We start from the raw sequence: 16,914 nt of genomic DNA, 5'->3' as shown, positions 1-16,914 counted from the left end.
CTTAAGAGCAAAGATAAGGGGGGGCTCGGGGGCGCAGCCCCCGCATAAAAGAAAGAACAACTAAGTATCAAAACTTAGTAAGGTTAGGGTTTTTTTTACAACGCTTAAGAGCAAAGATAAGGGGGGGGCTCGGGGGGCGCAGCCCCCGCAAAAAAGAAAGAACAACTAAGTATCCAAACTTAGTAAGGTTAAAGTTTTCTTGCGACCCTTAAGAGGGAAAATAAGGAGGCTCGGGGGCACAGCCCCCGCAAAATAGAAATACCGATTAAGTATCCAAACTAAGTAGAGAGGGGCGAAGAACCCCCAAGGGGGGCTCGGGGGGCGAAGCCCCCCGCATAAAAGAAATACCAACGTAGTACGTATTGAAAATAAGTTAGGTTAGGGTTTTTTTACAACGCTTAAGAGCAAAGATAAGGGGGGCCGGGGGCGCAGCCCCCGCATAAAAGAAAGAACAACTAAGTATCAAAACTTAGTAAGGTTAGGGTTTTTTTACAACGCTTAAGAGCAAAGATAGGGGGGGGGGCTCGGGGGCGCAGCCCCCGCAAAAAAGAAAGAACAACTAAGTATCCAAACTTAGTAAGGTTAAAGTTTTCTTGCGACCCTTAAGAGGGAAAATAAGGGGAGGCTCGGGGGGCACAACCCCCCGCAAAATAGAAATACCGATTAAGTATCCAAACTAAGTAAGGTTAGGGTTTTCTTGTGACCCTAAAAAGCGAAAATAGGCTGCCCACTTCGCGGGCTAGCGTCGACACGCTTACAAATCCAAAATTGATAAGAAAAACAAAATAGACGGCGAGGGGCGAAGAACCGACAAGGGGGGCTCGGGGGGCGAAGCCCCCGCCAAAAAGAAATACCAACGTAGTACGTATTGAATATAAGTTAGGTTAGGGTTTTTTTACAACGCTTAAGAGCAAAGATAAGGGGGGGGCTCGAAGGGCGCAGCCCCCCAAAAAAGAAAGATCAACTAAGTATCCAAACTAAGTAAGGTTAAAGTTTTCTTGCGACCCTTAAGAGGGAAAAAAGGGGGGCTCGGGGGCACAGCCCCCGCAAAATAGAAATACCGATTGAGTATCCAAACTAAGTAGAGAGGGGCGAAGAACCCCCAAGGGGGGCTCGGGGGGCGAAGCCCCCCGCATAAAAGAAATACCAACGTAGTACGTATTGAAAATAAGTTAGGTTAGGGTTTTTTTAAAACGCTTAAGAGCAAAGATAAGGGGGGGGCTCGGGGGCGCAGCCCCCCGCATAAAAGAAAGAACAACAAAGTATCAAAACTTAGTAAGGTTAGGGTTTTTTTACAACGCTTAAGAGCAAAGATAAGGGGGGGGCTCGGGGGGCGCAGCCCCCCGCAAAAAAGAAAAAACAACTAAGTATCCAAACTTAGTAAGGTTAAAGTTTTCTTGCGACCTTTAAGAGGGAAAATAAGGGGAGGCTCGGGGGGCACAGCCCCCCGCAAAATAGAAATACCGATTAAGTATCCAAACTAAGTAAGGTTAGGGTTTTCTTGTGACCCTAAAAAGCGAAAATAGGCAGCCCACTTCGCGGGCTAGCGTCGACGCGCTTACAAATCCAAAATTGATAAGAAAAACAAAATAGACGGCGAGGGGCGAAGAACCTACAAGGGGCTCGGGGGCGAAGCCCCCGCTAAAAAGAAATACCAACGTAGTACGTATTGAATATAAGTTAGGTTAGGGTTTTTTTTACAACGCTTAAGAGCAAAGATAAGGGGGGGGGGCTCGAAGGGCGCAGCCCCCCGCAAAAAAGAAAGATCAACTAAGTATCCAAACTAAGTAAGGTTAAAGTTTTCTTGCGACCCTTAAGAGGGAAAAAAAGGGGGGGGGCTCGGGGGGCACAGCCCCCCGCAAAATAGAATTACCGATTAAGTATCCAAACTAAGTAGAGAGGGGCGAAGAATCCCCAAGGCCAAAAAGAAACACCAACGTAGTACGTATTGAAAATAAGTTAGGTTAGGGTTTTCTTGCGAAGTTTAAGATCGAAAATAATCGGGGGCTCGGGGGCGCAGCCCCCCGCAAAATAGAAATACCGATTAAGGATTTAAACTAAGTTAGGTTAGGGTTTTCTTGCGACCCTGAAAAGCGAAAATAGGCAGCCAAGGGGGGTTCAGGGGGCGAAGCGCCCCGCATAAAAAAAGATCAAGGTAGTATTTAAAATAAGTTGGGTTAGGGTTTTGTTGTAACCCTTAAGAGCAAAACAAGGGGGTTTTGGGGGGCGAAGCCCCCTGCATAAAAGAAAGATCAAGGTAGTATTTAAAATAAGCTAGGTTAGGGTTTTCCTGTGAGCGTTAAGAGCAACACGGGTTCGGGGGGCGAAGCCCCCCGTATAAAAGAAAGATCAACGTAGTATTTAAAATAAGTTGGGTCAGGGTTTTCCTGTGACCCTTAAGAGCAAATACAGGGGGCTCAGGGGTGAAGCCCCGCAAAAAATAAAGTTCTACGTAGTATTTAAAACAAGTCGGGTTTGGGTTTTTTTGTTACCCTCAAGAGTAAAAAGTAATATAATAAAAAAAATTGTTACCCTTAAGAGCAATAGACAGTCCACTTCGCGGACTAGCGTTGATACGCTCACAAAACAAAATGTGGGACGGAAGGCGAGGCATCCACGAGGGGGGGCAGCAATGCTAGCATGATAGCTCCGCAGTTTTTGATTAATTTCGTTAAATGTAGTAATTGCCATAAATGGGTTTGTGTTAAGTACCTATATAGCGTACGAGTATTATGTCGCTTGAAACTGTCACTGTCGTGATTGGACTGTGACAATCAATTAATATTTTTCAGCTTTGCGTTCTCTAAGCATGTCGCGAAGGTCTACAGCTCACAGAGCCACTAGTAATAAATTACACAGAGTTGACTACGCAACGGAACCTAGTCAAATATTTCGCACCTATCACACGATCACGTACCACCAAGATTCCATTGAAGTAAGTAGTGGTAGGCAAGTGGGAGGGCTATTGTGGTGTCGCGCCGCGCGGGCAACGCGCGCGAGTTAACGTTCGATTCTTAATTCAAAATTTGAACTTGGACTTCGTAAGGTGAGTGTTTGTTTTTAATTGTTTTTCTTTCTTAGTGCTTTAGTTTTTTTATGTGGCCAGTGTTCTTTTTTGTGGACTTTCGCTAAAAAGTTTTAGGTCGTCCAAAACTTATAATGGCTCAACTAAAAGTTTTGTAAAATAGACGAAATGTTATAGAAACTACGAGTTTGAGATAAAAGTCGTCAAGATTACGCAATAAATGATCTAGTTAGTTAAAGATTGAAAAATAAACGTATAAAGTGAGTGGCATTTTTTACCGGGCATTTCATTTAAGGTTTTGCAAAACCTGCAGATCTAGAAATCAGTTACGCAAGTAATTGCTCACTTAAATAGTGAAATATCTAGTACGAAAATAATTGCGTCGATTTATACGGTTAATCATAGGTTTATAATTTTCGGAAAACTTCAGATTACGAAATATAATGTAAGAAAATTATGTGCTTGCATGCCATTCAATTAACGTGTCTTACTAATTAACATTTAGGTACAGAGTCAATTGTATATATTTATGCAAATAATGAAACTATGCATTTTCTTATAGATGCAATCGGTACTATGTACCTACTAATTAACATACCGAGAAAATTTCGGAAATGTTGACTTCACGCAGATGTATTTAGGTACTTCGGTACCTACTTTTATTATCTAGGAAGTCTAGGAACGATATTTGAATAAGTTTAAAGTTCTCCAGTGAGCTGTATACCTACCTAATCTTACTGTGATACCCTTTTTTGTGTCACCGAATTACTTACTTATTAGTGCGTTTTCACATTATCCGATCCGATATCGGATGTCGGACCGATATCCCATACATTACAGGCACCATCTTGGATTTTTTCTATAGAAATCCTTCCGACATCCGATATCGGATCGGATAATGTGAAAACGGTCTTAGGGTAGCATGGAGAGTTAAAAATTACATTGTCACCACACCAACTGGTAAAGATCAATTTATTTTGCTATTCGAAAACGGATAGCGATATTGCATTTTATCCACAAGAGTGCAAAGTAATTTCATACAAATTTTAACTTGACTGGTAGAATTTTCCTACAAATAATCATTTTGAATCATAAATATTGAATAGATTGCTGGATTTCATTTAAATTGATGTTTTATAGACAGTATATTTTGTTCGTGTTGGTGTGGTGAAAAATTTTGTGTTTCACTCAGCGGCAAAGTTTGTTTAACCTACGTGCCTTGAGACCCTCGCAACGCTCAAGAATCCACTTTTTGAACCACTCGCTAATACGCTTGCGGTTCAATATTGGGATCTTTCGCTCGCTCGGGTATCAATATTGGCACGTGCGGTTAAACAACTACTTTGCCCCCTTGTAAAACAAATAACTATTTCCTAAAATCGGCGGCGAGAATAGGTACCTAACTCAAACTTTAGAATCCCTTAAACTTCTATCAGGACACATTGTTTAATGATTGTACTAGTAGCTTGTGAACGTGTAGAAATATTAATAACCTAACCACAAAATTAAAATTTTGAAAAAACCCCCGACCGCGACCTAGTGGACCGATTTTCATGAAACATGGCTAAGAACACTCCCAACTAACACAGCTTTCAAATGATAAAAACTAAATCGAAATCGGTTCATCCGTTCGGGAGCTACGATGCCACAGACAGACACACACACAGACAGACAAACAGACAGACAGACAGACACGTCAAACTTATAACACTCCGTCGTTTTTGCGTCGGGGGTTAAAAATGTAAACTCATGAAATAAAACTATGAATGTATTATAAATTCATTATACGCGATTTAATCCGTTTCCATAGTTTTATTTCATGAGTAACTATCGCGGTAACCGAAGACAATATAATGTAAACTCTTTTAACTTTGACTGTACCACCTAGTTGCGTATAAGACATTTTACATAGTTTATTGTCCGTAATGATTTGATTGCTGAAAATCTAAGTTTATGATGAATAATTAGTTTGTGTATGGAAAGGAAAAACTGTTTGCGTTTTTTTGGTCATTGTCATTTATATTAAGAATTTTGAATACGTACAATTAATAGTTATTTGTTTTACAAGGGGGCAAAGTTGTTGTTTAACCGCACGTGCCAATATTGATACCCGAGCAAGCGAAAGATTCCAATATTGAACCACTCGGTGAAAGTTTGAGCGTTGCGAGGGTTTCAAGGCACGAAGGTTAAACAAAGTTTGCCACCGAGTGAACACAAAATTTTTCACCACACCAACACGAACAAAATACTAAATATAAAACATCAATTTAAATCAAATGCATCAATTTTTTTCAATATTTATGTTTCAAAATCATCAGTTATAGGTAAATTTTACCATCCATCTTAAGACATCAAGTTAAAATCTGTATGCAATTAGTTTGCACTCTTGTGGATAAAATGCAATTTTGCTATCTGTTTTCGGATAGCAAAGTAAGCCTTTACCAGTTGGTGTGGTGAAATAGTTATTTGTTATACAAGGGGGCAAAGTTGTATTTTAAATAACGCCGAGTGTGGAATGGAAAAACGAGCAAGAGAAAGGATTCTATAGTTGAACCACGAGCGAAGCGAGTGGCTCGAGAATAGAATCCTGAACTTGCGAGCTTTTTAACACACGAGAAGTAAAATACATTTGCACCCGAGTGTAACACAAAACTTTTCCCCTCACTATAGCGAGGAAACTACAACGCAAAAAATGCGTTTATCACTGCTTCGAGTAGTTCCACAGGTGGTAAATCATCTTTATTATTACTAGATTCACCTACTTTTATCAATTTTAAAGCAATTAATTTGACTTTATAAAAGGTCAAATTACTTTACCCACTAGTGGATAAAATGCGTTTTTACCCGCTGGTATTAAAGGACAAAACACGCGTGATCCACCGTAGACCGCATCATCATTTACCATCAGGTGTGATCGTGGTCAAACGTCTACCTATTCATACTCAAAAAAAAAAAAACGTGTTTCCGAGCTAGTGAGGGGAAAAATGTTTTATTTTATAGCGTGCTTTTCTTTACGCGGGAGTGACTATCTTTTGTCCGTTTTTTTCACCGATAGCTTATCACTTATTCGCTTTTGGTGGGATCGTACAGAATGGCCACTTCCGCTCCCCGATGAAAGTGCCGCCCACCCCCTCTCGGTTACCTCACAGTTACCGCCTGTCAAAAATGCGAACAGTCAACCTGTCATATATCACTCATACAAGCATGGTACGCGTTCACCTACACGAGCTTAGAATGTGTGCTAGGAACGCGCCTCTTTCATATATTTGATTGCCAGTGTCCGAGATGTGCCAGTGCCTAGTACATAGTCTATCTAAAACTATGGTACTTTTATAAAATATTTATTTTTTATTTATAGGTAATATTACTAAATTCCAATACTGTTTACAGTACGGAACCATCTTACAGGAAACAAAACTGGCTCTACGGTCGCTTACGTGACTAGAAACTTATCAATGTAGCCGGTAAAATGTTGACCAAAACAAATGTAACTAGTTCCATCGCTTTGTAACAGCAAACTTAAGTTGGTCCGCTGCAGCCTATTCACCTATATTAACCAGTATAACGTCTTTCGCTATGATGTAAGGTTATGTACAGTCGCCGTCAAATTTTGTATTTATAACGATTACAAATATAATTTTCAGTACAGATGGTGTTTTTTTTACGCACTAGTGCGAGAAGTGGTTATATGCCATGTCGAAACTTTGGAGGCTCATCTGTACTGAAAAACGTCGTACGATACACGTGCGAAAAGGAAATTCGAAACTCGTGTCGATTTAAAACACTCCCTTCGGTCGTGTTTTAATTTATCGCCACTCGTTTCGAACTTCCTTTTTTACGCACTTGTATCGTAATGTACTATTTCAGTACAGATGGTCGTTTTTTTACGCACTAGTTCGAGAAGTGGTTCATTATATGCCAGGTCGAAACTTCGGAGGGTCATCTGTTTAATTTATCGCCACTCGTTTCGAACTTCCTTTTTTACGCACTTGTATCGTAATGTACTATTTTAAAGATGACTAGAAATAACCTAACCACACAATTAATATTTTGAAAAAAAAAACGCACGACCGCGACATAGCGGACCGATTTTGAGCGTGGCCCGACACGCTCTTGGCCGGTTTTTATTAACCCCCGACGCAAAAACGAAGGGGTGTTATAAGTTTGACGCGTCTGTCTGTGTGTTTGTCTGTCTGTCTGTCTGTGGCATCGTAGCTCTCGAACGGATGAACCGATTTAGATTTTTTTTGATTGAAAGCTGAGTTAGTCGGGAGTAAGTCCCGTTTTAATTTTATAATATTAGTCGGGAGTGTTCTTAGACGTGTTTCTTGAAAATTGGTCTACTATGTAACGGTCGGGGGTTTTTTCACAATTTTAATTTTGTGGTTAGTTACTTTGTGAGTTTGTGTACTTTCGTTATGAGGTTTTAGTTACACAGTTATAGATAACTTTATAATCCGAGGTCCTTCGTGCAACAGCTGTCTGTTGAGTTATACGAGACAATGGTTTCTAGGATTCTAGGTACAAGGAGACTTTAGTCTCATTTAGAATGGCTAATAAATATAGCATTGCGTGCTCACAAAAGGATTGAATATTTGCCTGACTGGACAAATCAGGTTAATTTTTTGAACTGTCAAAGCGACGAGTAATTATAGAATTCATTTGTAATGTAAGGTACAGCGAGCCGAATTCCGACTGGGGGCCAAATGTATTAACCAGTAGGTATAACTGATCCATTTTTTCCATGTTTTACAAAGTTTGCATTATTAAATACAGTGTCCACCGGTTATTTATTTAAACTTTTATGCACAAATAAAACAAAAATGTACAAATGGTGGACTTAATGCCTAATGACATTCTCTACCAGTCAACCATCGGGCTAAACAGAGACATGTAAAAATGGTGCAAGGAGAAGGAAAAATGACAATGGTAGAATAATCGAAAACAACTGATTAACTACTGACTGATTATTGGTTATGTATGGTAGGCGTGTTCAGTGGATACATGTAGAACTCAACATCATAGTGTAATAATGGAAAAAATCGATTAGTTACAATGACCCCCCTCCAGTTGAGATTTGTTCCGCTGTACCTTAATCATTGTTTTGTTATATCACGGTCAGGTCACGCTCAGCTTCTCTTATTCTTCTAACTCACGCCTGTATTCCCTGTTATTAAAAGGGGTAAACAGAGTACACAAAACTGCACAAGTTTCAGTGCTACTAGCAATTAAGACATAAAGTTTTATTGTGTTTAATTCGTCTATGGGCATAGTAAAGGCATACATGCATACAATCACGCCTGTACCTATCCCATAAAGGGGTAGGCAGAGCACATGAGACTACTCAAATTTCAGTGCCACTCTTGGCAAATAGGGGGTCGAATGAAAACGAAATTGTGACATTGCAGTGAGGGTTGCCAGCCTTTCCACAATTTAAAACCCATATCCCACAGTCGACTTTTGCGACACCCATGGGACAATAGAAAATTCGGATTTTCAGAAAAATACAATGACGAAAGCACCTACTTACTTATTTCGTTTTTGAAGCAGTTAGGGAAAGTTGAAAAACTAAAGTTCTCAATAATGGTTTAATTTAGAAATTTTCTGTAACCATACACGTGACACGACCTACAAGGTTACCTAAAAGGGTTTTTGACACTAACTTATCCATTTGGTAATAGGACCCGTCAAATTATCATAAAGATAAGTAAATTAGCAACTTGACAGATAGGTGTGAATAAGTGCGTTTTCATATTAATTCGATCCGATATCGGATGTCGGACCGATACCCCATATATTTACACCGCCACCTTTGATTTCTTCCTTTGAAATCCTTCCTGCATCCGATATCGGATCGGATAATGTGAAAACGCACTAAGGCCATGTCTTCATAATCAGCGTTTTTGAAAGGCGCATTAATAATCAAAATTATTTATTTATTTGAAAACATGTTTCAGTGACATTTAAGTTTCATTCAATGCCTTGACGCTTAAAATTAAGTAAATGAAATACGAAGAAGAAATAATTACGTATAATACATGCAAAAACAGAATAATAAATTAAACATAAGATTTAGGTGATCTAAATTCTAAGCATGGTCTAAACAAAGTCTAGACAGATTGAAATAATAAATTAAAAATAATTATTTAAATCTGTCTATTATTACTTATTAATAAATAATATGAAGAGTCGTAAGAATTAGGAAGTTATTTAGAAATAAAGAAGGAAATACATTAATGATGACATTGACACACTTTTTTATACGACTGCCCAATGAAAAAAAGGGTGTATCTTTTTTAATGCATATGATATTACGGTTAACACAACTATACTCTGTCAAACAAGTCTGTCAGTAAATAAGAACAAAGAAAACTATAGGTATCCTTTTCTCTAGCACCCTAAAGAAAATGATGCATATCGTTTTCTTTGTTCTTATTTACTGACAGACTTGTTTGACAGAGTATATTTATCTTATAAATTACTAGCTTTTGCCCGTGGCTGTGCTCGCGTTAGAAAGAGACAAAAAGTAGCCTATGTCACTCTCCATCCCTTCAACTATCTCCACTTAAAAAATCACGTTAGTTCGTCGCTCCGTTTTGCCGTGAAAGACGGACAAACAAATAGACACACACACTTTCCCATTTATAATATTAGTATGGATTATTTTTAAGACGATACGGTAGGGGTCAATTCTCCATACAAATGCTCTCGACTATTTCCTCCCTGGTTTTTGAAGATAGAGCAATGATTTTTTCAACACAGATTGTTATTATTTTTATAGCCAATAGCCTGTAGAGCCAATCAAAAATTTCCAAAAACGGCCTTTTTCATTGTGGCGCAAAAAAAGGTGTAATACTCAAGATTGGTAACAATTAACCAAAACCGGCCAAGAGCGTGTCGGGCCACGCTCAGTGTAGGGTTCCGTAGTTTTTCGTATTTTTCTCAAAAACTACTGAACCTATCAAGTTCAAAACAATTTTCCTAGAAAGTCTTTATAATGTTCTACTTTTTTGATTTTTTTCATATTTTTTAAACATATGGTTCAAAAGTTAGAGGGGGGGGACGCACTTTTTTTTCCTTTAGGAGCGATTATTTCCGAAAATATTAATATTATCAAAAAACGATCTTTGTAAACCCTTATTCATTTTTAAATTCCTATCCAACAATATATCACACGTTGGGGTTGGAATGAAAAAAAATATCAGCCCCCACTTTACATGTAGGGGGGGTACCCTAATAAAACATTTTTTTCCATTTTTTATTTTTGCACTTTGTTGGCGTGATTGATATACATATTGGTACCAAATTTCAGCTTTCTAGTGCTTACGGTTACTGAGATTATCCGCGGACGGACGGACGGACGGACGGACGGACGGACGGACGGACGGACGGACAGACAGACATGGCGAAACTATAAGGGTTCCTAGTTGACTACGGAACCCTAAAAAAGCTAAACGGTCCGACATAGATTATTTCATTGTTATTCAGATTCTCAAATATCGTTCCGATTGATTAAGTTTTGAAGGAGGAAAGAGTCGAGAGCGGACCTCGATTTTAAAGATTTTTTTGAAATATCTTTTGACTGAGTTGTTCTTAATGGACAATTTTTTTTGATAAATCTAGTTAATAACACTTGTATATTTAACTAAAATTACCAAGTTGAAAGAGGGGCTCCTTTCCATTTTAGCATTTTCGCTACCGTATCCTCTTAAGTTTAATTGTAAAGTGAACCTTTGTTTGACACGTCAAAAAACAGAAAATATTTTATCAAGTCCTTATGCAAAACCTTTGAATGGAAACGTAGCCGCAAAAATCTTCGCAATAGCCTATGACATAACAATAATCTACACATCACGCTATAACTTCTTAAATGTAAATAAACTGACACAAGCTGGTCTCTGGGCCAGTAGGAATTCACTAAACATGTTGTATAGCTAATAACTTAGTCCATTTCAACTTGACCTGTCCTTATTTTTATGTTCGTTTCTTTTTTAACTCCCGACGCAAAAACGAAGGGGTGTTATAAGTTTGACGTGTCTATCTGTGTGTATGTCTGTCTGTCTGTCTGTTTGTGTGTGTGTCTGTCTGTGGCATCGTAGCGCTCGAACGGATGAACCGATTTTGATTTAGTTTTTTTTATCTGGAAGCTGAGTTAGTCGGGAGTGTTCTTAGCCATGTTTCATGAAAATCGGTCCACTAGGTCGCGGTCGGGGGTTTTTTCAAAATTTTAATTTTTTGAAAGTTTTGTTTTTGCATCGGTCCGGAAAAGCCGCGGGCAATAGTAATTCTTATAAGGTGCTTTAGGGTAATTCCGAATGACAAAAATGCTCTGGTAATTCCGAAAGGAGAATCTTGATATGATGGAAATAATGGTGCATTTGTGCGACTTTTGAAATTAGACTACTTTTGGAATTACCCTAGTGCACCTTAATAGGTAATTATAGTGATTCTGTGACACATGTCCCGATTGATTTAAAATCTAAATACTTTCTTCGTCGGTAAAGTGATTATTTACAACAAACTAAGAGCTGCAAATCATACCGGAACTTAAAGCCAATTTTTGGTAGGTATAATTTAACATTTTATTTTGTGGAGGGAAACATCCGAACATAGCTTTTTGCCTAAATAATAACCACAAAATTAAAATTTTGAAAAAACCCCCGACCGCGACATAGTGGACCGATTTTCATGAAACATGGCTAAAAACACTCCCGACTAACTCAGCTTTTAGACAAAAAAAACTAAATCTAAATCGGTTCATCCGTTCGGGAGTTACGATGCCACAGACATACACACACACAGACAGACAGACAAACAGACAGACAGACAGACAGACAGACACGTCATATGTTTGACACCCCGTCGTTTTTGCGTCGGGAGTTAAAAACAGAGACCTCTAGAGCTTCTATAACGATTCAGTCTATACGGTAGCTCATTGACCGCAGCGAAGCAAGGGCTACGTTTTAACTCAAGCAATTTGCTTTTGTATGTCCGGATGTCTCGCTCTACAGCTCGTATTTCCCAACCGATACGCGTGAAATTTTGTGACCAGATTCTATGACTCAATAAAATTTTTTTGTCGTCCCAGATTTTGGAAATTATTAAAAATGACAAAGTCATGGGGCCTCACGCCTTAACTTTTAGCCGTATCGATATCTTAAAAGTCTTGTCTTTTAGATGCATGTATATAGAGTGCTTGGCAAAAAAATCAGACGTTTTAGAACACAGGTTTAGACGGTAGATGTAAAAATATGTAATTTTGCATGAGTATAAGCATTTTAATTTCGCCAAGCTACGTATGTGTTAGGGTGGCTCAGTGGTAAGTCACGGTGCTTTTTTTTCAAATTTCTAATCACCAAGTTCTGCGTTCGAATCCTCCAGGTGCCATATTTTTTGTACTTTTTTTGCATTTGAATTTTATATTAATAATTATATTTTAACCAACTAAGCGATATACATTTTATACACATACAATCATTTTTTTTTCAGTAGAAAGTAAAATCCTGTTTGCTTTTAGATCGAAATTTGCATTTTTATGTCCGTATATTTTCCTCTATTCAACCGATTCTCGTAAAATTTAATTATGTAACGAGAATATTTATATTATTTTTTTATGATCCAGTGTTTAATAATTTTGAAGTACACAAAAAAACTTATTCTTTATAAATAAATGTAGCGCCGAAGGTGGCAAGAATAAGTACTAACCAATTTGATATAGAAAAGATGAGCTGAAATAATTACGATGCCTCTCCTACAACGTCACGCCACAATATTCTCACAGATGGCGTTAAACAGAAGATAAAAACTTACCTCGGAAAAATCAACAAAATTGTGTTTGACTAAAGAAAACGGACGCAAACATTAAAAATTTGTGCGTGGAGTTCCTCCGCGCGGCATAAGTGAAACTTCGTAACATAATTATGATAGCTGATGGCAACAAGAAGAAAAATAATAAAAATAAAAATACAAAAAGTTTTGCATTTGCCGGGAATCGAACCTAGAAATATTACTAGCGTGAGGGCAAAAACGTACCATGAATGACACTACACCACCGTGGTTTATACTAAGCGGTGCGAATTTAAGTGTTATGCGCTGCCAACTTTCAAGTAGATTAAATTAGTGAGTTGGCGATGCATCGTAGTATTTAAAATATTTGGGTTAGGGTTTTCTTGTTATCCTTTAAAGCGAAAATAGGAAACCCACTTCGCGGGCTAGCGTCGACACGCTTATAAATCCTAAATTGATAAGAAAAACAAAATGGCCGACGAGGGGCGAAGAACCCACAAGGGGGGCTCGGTGAGCGAAGCCCCCCGCCAAAAAGAAATACCAACGTGGTACGTATTGAAAATAAGTTAGGTTAGGGTTTTTTTACAACGCTTAAGAGCAAAGATAAGGGGGGGGGGGGCTCGGGGGGCGCAGCCCCCGCAAAAACGAAAGATCAACTAAGTATCCAAACTAAGTGAGGTTAAATTTTACAGCCCCCCGCAAAATAAAAATACCGCTTGAGTATCCAAACTAAGTAGAGAGGGGCGAAGAATCCCCAAGGGCGGCTCGGGGGGCGAAGCCCCCCGCATAAAAGAAATACCAACGTAGTACGTATTGAAAATAAGTTAGGTTAGGGTTTTTTACAACTGTTAAGAGCAAAGATAAGGGGCGGGGGCTCGGGGGGCGCAGCCCCCCGCATAAAAGAAAGAACAACTAAGTATCCAAACTTGCAAAATAGAAATACCGATTAAGTATCCAAACTAAGTAAGGTTAGGGTTTTCTTGTGACCCGAAAAAGCGAAAATAGGCAGCCCACTTCGCGGGCTAGCGTCGACACGCTTACAAATCCAAAATTGATAAGAAAATAGAAATACCGATTAAGTATCCAAACTAAGTAAGGTTAGGGTTTTCTTGTGACCCTAAAAAGCGAAAATAGGCAGCCCACTTCGCGGGCTAGCGTCGACACGCTTACAAATCCAAAATTGATAAGAAAAACAAAATAGACGGCGAGGGGCGAAGAACCTACAAGGAGGGCTCGGGGGGCGAAGCCCCCCGCTAAAAAGAAATACCAACGTAGTACGTATTGAATATAAGTTAGGTTAGGGTTTTTTTTACAACGCTTAAGAGCAAAGATAAGGGGGGGGGGCTCGAAGGGTGCAGCCCCCCGCAAAAAGAAAGATCAACTAAGTATCCAAACTAAGTAAGGTTAAAGTTTTCTTGCGACCCTTAAGAGGGAAAATCAGGGGGGGCTCGGGGGCACGGCCCCCGCAAAATAAAAATACCGATTAAGTATCCAAACTAAGTAGAGAGGGGCGAAGAACCCCCAAGGGGGGCTCGGGGGGCGAAGCCCCCCGCCAAAAAGAAATACCAACGTGGTACGTATTGAAAATAAGTTAGGTTAGGGTTTTTTACAACGCTTAAGAGCAAAGATAAGGGGCGGGGGCTCGGGGGGCGCAGCCCCCCGCATAAAAGAAAGAACAACTAAGTATCCGAACTTAGTAAGGTTAGGGTTTTTTTACAACGCTTAAGAGCAAAGATAAGGGGGGGGGGCTCGGGGGGCGCAGCCCCCGCAAAAACGAAAGATCAACTAAGTATCCAAACTAAGTGAGATTAAATTTTACAGCCCCCCGCAAAATAAAAATACCGATTGAGTATCCAAACTAAGTAGAGAGGGGTGAATAATCCCCAAGGGGGCCCGGGGGGCGAAGCCCCCCGCATAAAAGAAATACCAACGTAGTACGTATTGAAAATAAGTTAGGTTAGGGTTTTTTTACAACGCTTAAGAGCAACGATAAGGGGGGGGGCTCGGGGGCAGAAAAGAAAGGACAACTAAGTATCAAAACTTAGTAAGGTTAGGGTTTTTTTTGACAACGCTTAAGAGCAAAGATAAGGGGGGGGGCTCGGGGGGCGCAGCCCCGCAAAAACGAAAGATCAACTAAGTATCCAAACTAAGTGAGGTTAAATTTTACAGCCCCCCGCAAAATAAAAATACCGATTGAGTATCCAAACTAAGTAGAGAGGGGCGAAGAATCCCCAAGGGGGGCTTGGGGGGCGAAGCCCCCCGCATAAAAGAAATACCAACGTAGTACGTATTGAAAATAAGTTAGGTTAGGGTTTTTTACAACTGTTAAGAGCAAAGATAAGGGGCGGGGGCTCGGGGGGCGCAGCCCCCCGCATAAAAGAAAGAACAACTAAGTATCCAAACTTAGTAAGTTTAGGGTTTTTTTTGACAACGCTTAAGAGAAAAGATAAATTTCTTTTATGCGGGGGGCTTCGCCCCCCGAGCCCCCCTTGGGGATTCTTCACCCCTCTCTACTTAGTTTGGATACTCAATCGGTATTTCTATTTTGCGGGGGGCTGCGCCCCCCGAGCCCCCCGCAAAGAAGAAAGAACAACTAAGTATCCAAACTTAGTAAGGTTAAAGTTTTCTTGCGACCCTTAAGAGGAAAAATAAGGGGAGGCTCGGGGGGCACAGCCCCCCGCAAAATAGAAATACCGATTGAGTATCCAAACTAAGTAGAGAGGGGTGAAGAATCCCCAAGGGGGGCTCGGGGGGCGAAGCCCCCCGCATAAAAGAAATACCAACGTAGTACGTATTGAAAATAAGTTAGGTTAGGGTTTTTTTACAACGCTTAAGAGCAAAGATAAGGGGGGGGGCTCGGGGGGCGCAGCCCCCGCAGAAAAGAAAGGACAACTAAGTATCAAAACTTAGTAAGGTTAGGGTTTTTTTTGACAACGCTTAAGAGCAAAGATAAGGGGGGGGCTCGGGGGGCGCAGCCCCCCGCAAAAAAGAAAGAACAACTAAGTATCCAAACTTAGTAAGGTTAAAGTTTTCTTGCGACCCTTAAGAGGAAAAATAAGGGGAGGCTCGGGGGGCACAGCCCCCGCAAAATAGAAATACCGATTAAGTATCCAAACTAAGTAAGGTTAGGGTTTTCCTGTGACCCTAAAAAGCGAAAATAGGCAGCCCACTTCGCGGGCTAGCGTCGACACGCTTACAAATCCAAAATTGATAAGAAAAACAAAATAGACGGCGAGGGGCGAAGAACCTACAAGGGGGGCTCGGGGGGCGAAGCCCCCCGCTAAAAAGAAATACCAACGTAGTACGTATTGAATATAAGTTAGGTTAGGGTTTTTTTTACAACGCTTAAGAGCAAAGATAAGGGGGGGGGGCTCGAAGGGCGCAGCCCCCCGCAAAAAAGAAAGATCAACTAAGTATCCAAACTAAGTAAGGTTAAAGTTTTCTTGCGACCCTTAAGAGGGAAAAAAAGGGGGGGCTCGGGGGGCACAGCCCCCTGCAAAATAGAAATACCGATTAAGTATCCAAACTAGGTAGAGAGGGGCGAAGAATCCCCAAGGCCAAAAAGAAACACCAACGTAGTACGTATTGAAAATAAGTTAGGTGAGGGTTTTCTTGCGAAGTTTAAGATCGAAAATAATCGGGGGCTCGGGGGCGCAGCCCCCCGCAAAATAGAAATACCGATTAAGGATTTAAACTATGTAAGGTTAGGGTTTTCTTGTGACCCTGAAAAGCGAAAATAGGCAGCCAAGGGGGGTTCAGGGGGCGAAGCGCCCCGCATAAAAAAAGATTAAGGTAGTATTTAAAATAAGTTGGGTTAGGGTTTTGTTGTAACCCTTAAGAGCAAAACAAGGGGTTTCGGGGGGCGAAGCCCCCGCATAAAAGAAAGATCAAGGTAGTATTTAAAATAAGCTAGGTTAGGGTTTTCCTGTGAGCGTTAAGAGCAACACGGGTTCGGGGGCGAAGCCCCCGTATAAAAGAAAGATCAACGTAGTATTTAAAATAAGTTGGGTTAGGGTTTTCTTGTGACCCTTAAGAGCAAATACAGGGGGCTCAGGGGTGAAGCCCCCGCAAAAAATAAAGTTCTACGTAGTATTTAAAACAAG

The 16,914-nt window shown here is 40.2% G+C and overlaps 1 protein-coding gene across 1 annotated transcript in view; it reads left to right on the top strand.

Moving 5' to 3' along the window:
* Window positions 1-2,963: 2,963 nt before the first annotated feature.
* Window positions 2,964-16,914, top strand: part of LOC125235514 (UDP-glucosyltransferase 2) — a 95,120-nt gene continuing 81,169 nt past the window's right edge. The window contains exon 1 of the mRNA XM_048142091.1: window positions 2,964-3,046. The gene's annotated coding sequence lies outside the window, so the exon portion shown is untranslated. The remainder of the gene's footprint in view (window positions 3,047-16,914) is intronic.

This window comes from Leguminivora glycinivorella, chromosome 17, assembly GCF_023078275.1.
Source record: "Leguminivora glycinivorella isolate SPB_JAAS2020 chromosome 17, LegGlyc_1.1, whole genome shotgun sequence".
Classification (NCBI taxonomy): domain Eukaryota; kingdom Metazoa; phylum Arthropoda; class Insecta; order Lepidoptera; family Tortricidae; genus Leguminivora; species Leguminivora glycinivorella.
The sequence above is the reverse complement of the archived record's forward strand: the minus strand, read 5'-3'. Positions and strand labels throughout refer to the sequence as shown.